We start from the raw sequence: 11126 nt of genomic DNA on the forward strand, positions 1-11126 counted from the left end.
GCAAGGCCTCCTGCCTGGGACCTCCTAACTACTCCTCGAAGCCGAACTCCATGTAGAATCATCCTCGGGATCTCTAGCTCCTGGACTCCAGCATCTGGTTGCGACAACCAGGTATAGAAAGGGGAAAAGAGGGAGAAAAGCAACCGTGAGTACTCATCCAAAGTACTCGCAAGCAAGGAGCTACACTACATATGCATGGGTATATGTGTAAAGGACCATATCGGTGGACTGAACTGCAAAATGCCAGAATAAGGGGGGGATAGCTAGTCCTGTCGAAGACTACGCTTCTGGCCACCTCCATCTTGCAGCATGTAGAAGAGAGTAAATGGTAAGTTCACCAAGTAGCATCGCATAGCATAATCCTACCCGGCGATCCCCTCCTCGTCGCCCTGTTAGAGAGCGATCACCGGGTTGTATCTGGCACTTGGAAGAGTGTGTTTTATTAAGTATCCAGTTCTAGTTGTCATAAGGTCAAGGTACAACTCTGGGTCGTCCTTTTACCGAGGGACACGGCTATTCGAATAGATAAACTTCCCTGCAGGGGTGCACCACATAACCCAACACGCTCGATCCCATTTGGCCGGACACACTTTCCTGGGTCATGCCCGGCCTCGTAAGATCAACACGTCGCAGCCCCACCTAGGCTCAATAGAGAGGTCAGCACGCCGGTCTAAATCCTATGCGCGCAGGGGTCTGGGCCCATCGCCCATTGCACACCTACACGTTGCGAGGGCGGCCGGAAGCAGACCTAGCCTAGCAGGCATTCCAGTCCAATCCGGCGCGCGCCGCTCCGTCGCTGACGTCAAGAAGAGCTTCGGCTGATACCACGACATCGAGTGCCCATAACTGTTCCCGCGTAGCTGGTTAGTGCGTATAGACCAAATGGCCAGACTCAGATCAAATACCAAGATCTCGTTAAGCATGTTAAGTATCCGCGAACGCCGACCAGGGCCAGGCCCACCTCTCTCCTAGGTGGTCTCAACCTGCCCTGTCGCTCCGCCACAAAGTAACAGTCGGGGGCCGTCAGGAACCCAGGCCCACCTCTACCAGGATGGAGCCACCTGTCCTTTCAGCCCCCTCATCAGAATCACTTGCGGGTACTCAACGAGCCGACCCGACTTTAGTCACCACATGTGTCATGTATAGAGTATATAAGTATATACCCGTGATCACCTCCCGAAGTGATCACGGCCCAGTAGTATATCATGGCAGACGGACAAGAGTGTAGGGCCTCTGATGGAACACTAGCATCCTATACTAAGCAGTAGGATAGCAGGTAAGGGTAACAACTGTAGCAACAATGACAGGTTATGCATCAGGATAGGATTAACGGAAAGCAGTAACATGCTACACTACTCTAATGCAAGCAGTATAGAGAAGAATAGGCGATATCTGGTGATCAAGGGGGGGCTTGCCTGGTTGCTCTGGCAAGAAGGAGGGGTCGTCAACTCCGTAGTCGAACTGGGCAGCAGCAGCGTCGGTCTCGTAGTCTACCGGAGAAGGAGAGGGGGGAGAAACAGTAAATACGAAGCAAATAAAGCATCACAAAACATAAGGAGGCCAAACGCGGTGCTAGGTATGCCCTAACGCGGTAGGAGGTGATACCGACGAAGGGGGGAACATCCGGGAAAGTATTCCCGATGTTTCGCATTTTCGGACAGATGAAACGGAGGGGGAAAGTTGCGAGTTCGATATGTTAGGGATGTGTGGCGGACGAACGGGCTGCGTATCCGGATTCGTCTCGTCGTTCTGAGCAACTTTCATGTACAAAGTTTCTCCATCCGAGCTACGGTTTATTTTATATTAAATTTTAAAGATTTAAATCATTTTTAGAATTTAATAAATTAATTTAATTCGAAATTTAATTAATGCATCAGCATGACGTTAGCAGTCAACATTGACCGTTGACCTGGTCAACCTGACAGGTGGGTCCCACCTGTCAGGGGCTGTTAGCTAATTAACAGTGGTTAATTAGTTATTAGGTTAATTAATCTTAATTAGTTAATATTAACAGGGTTAATTAAGTTAATTAATTATCTTTATTATTTATTTATTTATTTTTATTAATTTAATTTATTTTTTTAAATCAATTTTTTATTAAAACGTTCCAGGGGGCGTGGGGCCCCAAGGTCAGTGGCTCACGGGAGCCCTAGCGGGCGAACGGGCGCGGGTCTCGGGCGCGGTTGCAGGCGCCCATCGAGGGCGAGGCCGTGGCCTCGGCTGGGCACGCCCGCGTAGCAGGGGGGCCTCGGCCAGGGCCGGCGATGGAGCAGGGCGGTCGCCGGGAGCGGGGTGGTGAGCGCGAGGCCACGGCGCGGGGCGGCGGCGGCCGCAGCAGCAGGCAGCACGCGTGCGGCACAGCAGTAGCTCGAGGAGCGAGCAGCGCGCGGGTGCAGAGGAGGCGAGGGCGCGAGGCAGGAACGAGAGAGGCACGGGGGCCGTGGAGCACGCCAGCGGGGCAGGTGCGTGGCGTGAGCCGGGCGCGTCTGGGACGCGTAGGGCGGCGTGCGCGAGGCAGGAGCGGGCGTTGGCATCGGGAGTGGCTAGCGGAAGGGGCCGGCGACGGGGCAATGCATGTGCGTGCTGGACGGCCAACGGGCGCGCGGCGTCACGGTGACCGCGGGCGCGGAAGCCGGACGGCTGCCGCGGGCGTGGGCAGCGCGGTGGCCAGGGGGTAGGGAGCAGAGGGGAGAAGAGAGGGGTTGGGGTCCTCACGGTCGAGTAGAGACCAGGGGGGTGACGAGGCTCGAGGGAGGCCGTCGGGGAGGAGGACGGGGACGCGTGCGTCGACGGAGTCGAGGCGGAGGAGCTCCGGGTGGCGGCGAGAAGCGACGGCGGGGTCGTCCTCGGGCGCTGGGGGTCGGCGGCAGGCGACGGTTCCTCGGGCGCGGTCGCGCGGGCGAGGTGGGGCTCCGGCGCGGCAAGGGATCGGGCGTGGGCCAGGCGGCGTCGGTGGTGGAGGGGCGAGGGGATCGGCCTCCTCCCGATCCAGATCCAGCGGGAAGGAGAGGAGAGGAGTGCGGAACGTGGGAGGGGGGACGACGGGGTGTGGGTGGAGTGGATAAGGGGAGTGGGGGGCGCGGGGTGGGCTGGCCCATTCGGGCGGCTGGGGGCCCGCGTGGATGGCCAGCTGGGCCAAAGGGCCCAGCGCGGGGGTTCCCTTTTTTATTTTTTTATTTTATTTGCTTGTTTTCTGTTTTTATTTCTTTTGTTTATTTTCCTTTTCTGTTTTATTTAATTTTACAGCACTTAAGAATTTTATCAATTTGTGTTTTCTTTACTATAATTATTTTTGTAATATTCGGCACCACCTGAGCATTTTTGTTTCCACTTCTGAAAACTTTAATTGTTTGACTTATTTTGAATTGAAATTTTGAAACGTTTTCGAATCATTGCGAGGTTAGCAACAGTAACCAAAGTGACGTGGCATGATTAGCGTGGGATTACTGTAGCATGATTATCCGGGCGTTACATCTTACCCTTGGACGATGCAGAACTCTTGCTCTTCGAGGATGTAGTACTCTTGCCCTTAGACGATGCAGAACTCTTGCCCTTTGATGATGCAGAACCCGGAAGCGGCGGCATGAAGATATCATCTTCGTCCTCGCTCTCCTCAGTCCATAAAAATGTATGCTTTTCTGCAGTCCTTCTGAAAGTTTCACTCTCCGGCTCCACTCCTGCATAGGTGGTGGAGTCTGTAATCCTTGTTGCGAACCTGATGCGTAATTGTAGGCGTATGGTTGTTGTGACTCCTCGGGAATAAAAGATGGGCCAATAACGTCCTCTTTGAAGAAATCTGTATCTACTGCGTTAACATTGTCGCCAGGTTGGGTGTACTCATCGTTCCAATTTACATCAGGTATGCCCTGCACATAGAAACATTGTAAACAAAAACTGTTAGAGGATAATATGTAATATCACTGTAAATGTGTTAAAATGTAAACATGACTACCTGATCAGATCCCTCGCCTGTACTGTCTGGACATTCTACCTGGTACTGGTTTAAATCTGGGACACGAGTCTCCTCGGGCATGGAGATCCCTCGCGTGGAGAGATACAGCCGAGATCCCTCACCTTGAGTGTATGCTCCATATCCTGTGTATGCATATGGGTTTGGGAAAGATACAGCTCGGGCATCGAATCCAAGCCCATGCCATGGTCCTGTGATGTCTGCCCCTGACGAAGCAGCACCGAAGAAGAGCGATGTAGTGGCAGAGATGAGTCATGTCGTGGCAATGTCGTTGTTGTACTCGGACCCTCCCCCCACTGCCCATGGCTTGTACGCGCCTCGCTCGGTCTGGACGACGGCGCCGCACTCGGTCTGGCTGACCTCGGTACTGGCATGTTGTACGCTCCAGTGACAACGTCGTCGCCTCTACCACATCTCAACTTTGTTAGCACGTATTCTTTAAAACGTTTATTGAATGACTTGACAGCTTGTCCCCTGGGCGGCATGCTTTCCGTCGCCATCTGCCCTATGTCGTTGGCAGTTTGAAGCTGGAAAAATATTTGGTTGTTATTTGGTTGAAATGATTATGAAATGATGGACCTGAAAAAATTACTAGTGATTACCATCCGGTCATGATAGTAAGCTGCATGCAGCTCAACAGGTCTCTGCATCTGCTCCTCGTGCGTGAGATTTGTTGATATCGTAGTTGGTTGACCGGCCAGGCTTGTACGCGTGCTGATGCAGTACCACTGCTTGTACGCTTGAGCTGTACTTCCATCGTACGGTCTGCAAAATTATATAATAACATCAACCGTTGTGATGAAAGCAAAGTATCTTCACGCATCGTATGGTCATCGTAATAAAATAATGTAAATAAAATGTACCTAAGTTGATACACTATATCTGCTAGCGCTTCATTTTCCCACTTCTGTACCCATTGAATGTTGCGTTCCCTCCAATCGTAAAGACTCCAACCGTGGCCCATATTGGTTAGCCTGCAAATTATGTAACAAAGTGTGAGTTTAGTAAATTAAAAATGACACTAACTATTTAGGGAGGTCACATCTTACTTATGGGTTTCCTCGTCCGTACATCTTGGAAAAGGTGGTGGAATCTTTTGATACAGACCGAACTGTCTCATGACACGCTCTGGGTTGTAAGGCTCAACACACCACAGGAACAATAAGTAGCAGCGAGTCAGCCAGAATGCACTATCGGTCAACATGCCTGCTGTGATGGGTCGTATATCAAAGACCATCTGTACATGCTCCTGAGTCCATGGGTTCCATGTGACTACAGACTCATCAAGTGCCTCAAACTGCTGGTGGTATATAGGGTAACAATTTTTCGCAATACTTGGAGACCAATGTTTCCGTGCCTTTGTCCACCTGCTGGCCATAGTTACACAGCTGCCCTCGCTATAGTCGTATGGGTGTATGGGATTTATTATACGAGGTCGTCCTACAGGGAGGTATTCCCAAGACCACAACTGTAGAAACTCGTAGGGGACACAAAGTCACGGAGCTTTTTTGCGAAGGAAGTTTTTTTTGTGGCATCACACAAGCCTCTATATGTATGAGATAGAATGGCAGAACCGAAGCTGTATTTTGGCTGCTCGGGTAAAGGTTCATCTACCATCTTCTCCACAATGTAGATGAGACCAGGGAGAAGTACGTCCCCGTGTGAATTTGGAAACATAACCCCGAGGAGCCACAACAAATACGCAAACAGATGTCTTTTCCTTGTCTCAGAATCAGCAAAGCTAGAAAAATTAAGAAAGTTATCATGAAGCCAGGGGAGTGGGATGCCACGAGCGCCACCAGTATGTTGTGATTCTGGCATTGTCATCCCAAGACGATCTGATATATTTTGTGCCCAAGTTTTAGACACTCGTCGAGAGACTAACGGCTCACCTCTAATTGGTAGAGCAAGGATCATAGAAACATCTTTCAGTGTAGGTGCAAGCTCCCCAAAACGAAAGTGAAAGGTGTGGGTTTCAGGTCTCCACCGGTCAACGAGGGATGTCAAAAGGGATGGGTCCGAACGTAACTGGGATGGGTCTTCGCTTGATGTGAGCCTAGCAAAAGCATGTAGTCCATAAGCGTCAAGGTGAGGAATGAAATAATTGTGTATTGGCCTGGTTTTCTTTACGGTTCGAAGTCTGAAACTCCGATAATCATGTTCTTTATTTGGGTTCAAAAATAGGTGGCAACGGTGGCCGGCGTCATGGGGCCCCTCCAAAAGCCGCGGCACTTCAGCCATAACCTGCACACAAACATACAAAAAGAAACACAAAGAGATTCAATAATACAAAGAGATTCAATTTAAGATAAATATAAATACAATAACACAATAATACAAAGAGATTCAATTTAAAATAAATATAAATACAATAACACAAAGAGATTCAATAATACGAACATATTCAATTTAAATTAATAAAAGTATAATACAAATATAAATAGACATAGCGAGTACAGATAAATGAACATCATGCGGTGTTGTTCGCTCGATACGGGCATTCCCTACGTGAATGTCCAAGACACCTACAAACGCGGCATCGCCTTGGTTCTCCCATCTGGCTATGGTCCATGTCATTGCGATGACGCCTAGACTGACGTCGTCCCTTGGCGGTTCTCATCAAGTCGGTGTTCGGAACCCATTTCGGCCATCTGACCACATCATTTTGTAGTTCATATCAATGCCCCAGGCCCAGAACTCACCGTTCCAAGTGTTGTACAGATTATACATGTTGAAGTACGGTGATATGTATGGCTCAACACTGATTTTTTGATCTGCAGCCGCCCGGAGCACATGACTACAAGGGTAGCCCTCAAGCTTGGGCTTGTTACACGTGCACTCACAGGACGTTGGGCCGAGGGTGACAGCTTGCTTTTTTGATCCTCTATGGTGACCCTTAACGTACTTAGCTCGCACATTGACCTCCCACTTATTCCTAAGTGTGTCCACTTTCCTGCAGCCATGGCTTTGGGACTTCTTTGCTTTCTCGTCCAGATGTCTTTGCATCTTCTCGGACCATGGCTTGTTCAATTCAACTTGTGCTTTAGCCACGGTAACCCTGTCTGCAAAGTATGACAGGGTCCGGTTCCAAGTTTCTTCAATTAGGGCTGTGATAGGCAAGGCTCTCACCCCTTTAAGAACACCATTGTACACCTCTGACATGTTGCTGGTCATTATTCGTGAGCCTGCGCCCACTTGTACAAATCAGGGCAATTCTCGCCGATCCACTGGCTCAAATTTATGGCCGTCCTTCGACCCCTCCGGTCTTCTCTCTGCGGCAAGGCCGCGCGCTCGATCTCACCATTGATACTTGCCCAGATGGCATTCATTTTGGCTTCAGTTTTCTGCATGCACATCCTCTTGAATAACTTGAACCAATCCTTATTCTTGAATTTGGAGTAAAAGTTTGCTGCCAAATGCCGCATGCACCACCTTCCCTCTAGATCCGGCCAGCCCCACTCTTCTGACGACTCCTTAATTATGTTGAGAGCACTTAATAATCCTGTGTTGCGATCAGAGATGATGCAAACACCTAAACGCTCTTTCACGACACCCATCTTCACGCAGCTCAGGAACCACAACCAGCTATCTTTGTTCTCGCTCTCGACCAGTGCGTATGCAATAGGAAGAAGCTGATTATTTGCATTTGCTGCAATCGCCACCAATAGTGTGCCCTTGTACTTTCCAGTGAGGAAGGTACCATCAACTGATAATACCGGGCGACAGTGCCTGAAGGCTTGTATAGTCTGGGCGAATGCCCAGAATAAGCGGTCCAGGATTAGCTCACCCGGGTTCTTTGGGTTCTGACGTTCTCTCCGCCAAACTTGAGTCCCCCTATTAGCACTTGCTATCTGATGAAGCATTCTGGGGGCATAAGAATAGGCCTCCTCATAGGTTCCATACAAGTTCTTGAATATATTTTCCTTCGCACGCCTAGCCTTGCTGTAGCTGACAGGGAAGCCAATCTGATCTTCTGCATCTTTTTGCAAAGCCCTAACACTAATGTTGAGACTTCCCTGCACAATCGTTTCCATCACCTGTGCCACATATCTTGCCATCACATTGCAGTGATTTGAAAGAGTCCCAGTTTGCTCACAGCTATGCTGCACTATTTTTGTGATATGCCATGACTGACATACCCCAGGCTTCAGTCTAGCGAGAACTCCTCCGCGGCAACCTTTCGCGGTGTGGATGCATATGACCTTCAACTCTTTTTTATCAGACTGCTTCACTTTTTGCTGGCAGTGGAGGGCGATTGCATACCTATTAATTGCTTGGTAAGCAGACTTCTTGTCTGGGAAAACCTGCCCAACCTCTAGGCTCCCCGCTTCTAGGCCAGAAACAGAGTGAAATTCATTTGTGATGCTCATATCCTGTAAAAACCCAGGTTGTAGTGACGCCGCGACCGCCCTTTGGGGAGGAACATCTTCTTCTTCGCTTGACTCGGAAGACGCGGAAGAGTGATCTCATCATCGAGCGCCTCCGGCAATCCCTCCACGTGTTCACTCATGTCAACGGCCGCAGACCAATATCCTGTGTCATACACAGGCTGGTCGCCCGTCGGTTCCGATGGGCCGATGCTAGGGGTTGATGTGATGGCCAACTCGACCTCACCGCCCCTGCTACTGCATCCGGCAACATCAGTGACTGAAATGAACTCCACATACACCATCGGCTGACCAAACACTGGTTATTGGGATTGCTTGCAAACCTCATGTACGACCCCCACGACTGATCACCTGTGACAGGCCGCAAACCCCAACGGGCAGCTGTCCCATCATTTGCTCCGTCAGCGACGAACCTCCATTTTCATTTTTTTCCCCTGCATCCTTGGGCCAAACACCGCTCGGATCCACCTTCTGACAGCTGCGTAACCCACGTTCACCATGTCTCTAACTACAACTGTAGTCGACTCGCACAAGGACACATCCACCCCGAAAGGACCGTCCCGTAAGACGTTCCCATAGTACACTACTAAATTTTCCATAGTACCTAACCAAAATACATGTTTACATTTCAAACAATTAGTAACTGAACATTTAATAGTAGTACGATGACAACATTTACATATCAGACGACTAAAATAATAATCGTATTTTCGTTACAAATATTCGTTTTGTTTTTAGAATCATTTGCTTAGACTTTCCGGGGTTGTTTGGTTAATGGGTATTTAGAGATCTTTTTTTTTCTAACTCGTCTACGAGGGTCACAAACTAAAACTCGGTTTGCTTTTCTCCAACTACCCCAAAAATATCCTAAACTGATTCTCGTAACATGCAAAAACTGAGCTTTTGGAAAAACGACTATTAGTAAAAACTAATTTTCTTACAACAGGTTATGACAAAACCGATGGTAATTACTCGTTATGACAAACAACCACTAAACATAATAGTATGATAATAACATTTTAATATCATATGAGTAAAACATTTAATTTCTTCCGGCTTTATATAATTTTGTCATATCATACGATAGCAATCATTTATTTACAAATAATAATATTTGCAGCGGCATGCACATTATTCACAACAGTACATCAATATAAAAAATATTAACAAAATTACGGCGTCATTTTATACCTTAGCTCCAATATGGATGTGCTTGCGAATGCAATTAAGCGTCCAAATAGTTCGAATAAATATCCGTCACCAGTAATATATGAACGGAGTCGACCTATTATCACATGAACATCAATATTACACACGGATTTTTCTTTCTGCTATCAAAAGTATGAAAATAGCACTTGCATGTATGTGGTCATCACCTCACAAGGGACAGCGAAGATGGATACACAATTTCTTCAATCACGTCATCTCCTCCTTGTTTGCTACTAAGATGAATTATTTTACCTAATTACATACATCATTAAGTACATTAGCACCTAATCTTAACATATAAAATTTAGATTATTGCGACATAACAAAGTAGACCTACGGTTTTCTAACTATAGACTTATTAATAAACATACCACATGAAATATCGTACCACATGCAATGAACAATTATAGTACAAGTTTTTCTTAATTACCGTATTAAGATTTCTCGCATGTCAATACTAATGGACGCACCTAACATTGATACAACATCTTCAACCTACTCTTCTAAAAAATATATTATAAATGGTACATCTGTCGTCTGAAATTATTTCTAACCTCTAAGCACTAACATTGCATAGCTAATGACGAGCTAAAAGACTAACTAATTACCATCCTGCATGCACAAAAAACAATTTATTGCAAAGCTCATACCTTGATCTTCAACTTCGTAGTTCACTTCGCTAGGCAAATCGTACTCCTGAAGCTCTAAATGACTCCAAAAAGTGATGAAATAATGCCTAACAAAACAGAGAACACATAGTTATGAACTAAAACAAAAAGAGTAAAAACATCATGCATGCGAACGAAACCAACAAAAATGGATAGATCTTACCTTCGTCTATCTTTTCTTCCACTTCAGCATATTCAAAATCCAACTCTAAATCGCCCTAAATCACGAGTGAAAGTGCTTAGTGAGTACTTCTTTCTCTCCGTTCTTACGACTTAGAGAGCAGAAGAGGAGGCCAGAGACAGTGTGCTTGTGCACGGAGCTGAAGCATAGTATATAAAAAGAAGAGGATCTCTGTAGTGTCGGCACAACAGGATAAACTCACCTACCGCAGCCTCGGATTCCCGCAGCGAGTGAGTGTATTTCTACAGTGCCATCGCGTCCTTTGAAGCAAAAGCCAGTGCTGGGTGAGTGATTCCCGCAGTGCCGTCGCGTCCGCTCAAGCAAAAGGCAGTTGAGTCCCTAGGCAGCACCGCGGCGGAATCAGTGCGGGTGCATACAAAGCAGTCGCAAAAGCCAGCTCACGGGCAGCAGAATCATCGCGAGTAAAGAAAACCAACCAGATTCCCGCCCGTGACTGATTCCGCCCGTGAAAATCAGCGCCGTCAGCACGGGAATCAGCGCCGTCTACGACGTTGTCGCGCGTGCAGCAACAGAGGGATGCCGCCTGCTGCGGTGGCGGCGTGGCCCACAGGCTGGGCCCGCGAGCAGCACGGCCTGTCGGCCTGCGAGCGACAGCGGCAACAGAGGCCGCCTCACATAGTGGCGGCGTGGCCCACCTAGCCTCGCCCGTTCCGTCCCGGCTCGGGGTACTGTGCGAATCGCGTTTTACC

The 11126-nt window shown here is 48.2% G+C and overlaps 2 long non-coding RNA genes across 3 annotated transcripts; both read right to left on the reverse strand.

Moving 5' to 3' along the window:
- Positions 1-3167: 3167 nt before the first annotated feature.
- LOC120974705 (uncharacterized) lies at positions 3168-4956 on the reverse strand. Its single transcript, XR_012203916.1, has 4 exons — positions 4834-4956; positions 4573-4735; positions 3953-4497; positions 3168-3866 (listed from the first exon to the last, which is right to left on the reverse strand). It is a non-coding gene; the product is annotated as an uncharacterized lncRNA (long non-coding RNA).
- Positions 4957-5808: 852 nt separating this feature from the next.
- On the reverse strand, positions 5809-10527 carry LOC120974706 (uncharacterized). Of its 2 annotated transcripts, XR_012203918.1 has the most exons (5): positions 10399-10527; positions 10218-10303; positions 9735-9819; positions 9550-9643; positions 5809-6214 (listed from the first exon to the last, which is right to left on the reverse strand). It is a non-coding gene; the product is annotated as an uncharacterized lncRNA (long non-coding RNA). The 2 variants fall into 2 exon arrangements; XR_012203917.1 differs by lacking the exon at positions 10399-10527 and having other exon boundaries at positions 9735-10350.
- Positions 10528-11126: the final 599 nt, after the last annotated feature.

The sequence above is a fragment of the Aegilops tauschii genome, chromosome 2 (genome assembly GCF_002575655.3).
Source record: "Aegilops tauschii subsp. strangulata cultivar AL8/78 chromosome 2, Aet v6.0, whole genome shotgun sequence".
NCBI lineage: Eukaryota > Viridiplantae > Streptophyta > Magnoliopsida > Poales > Poaceae > Aegilops > Aegilops tauschii.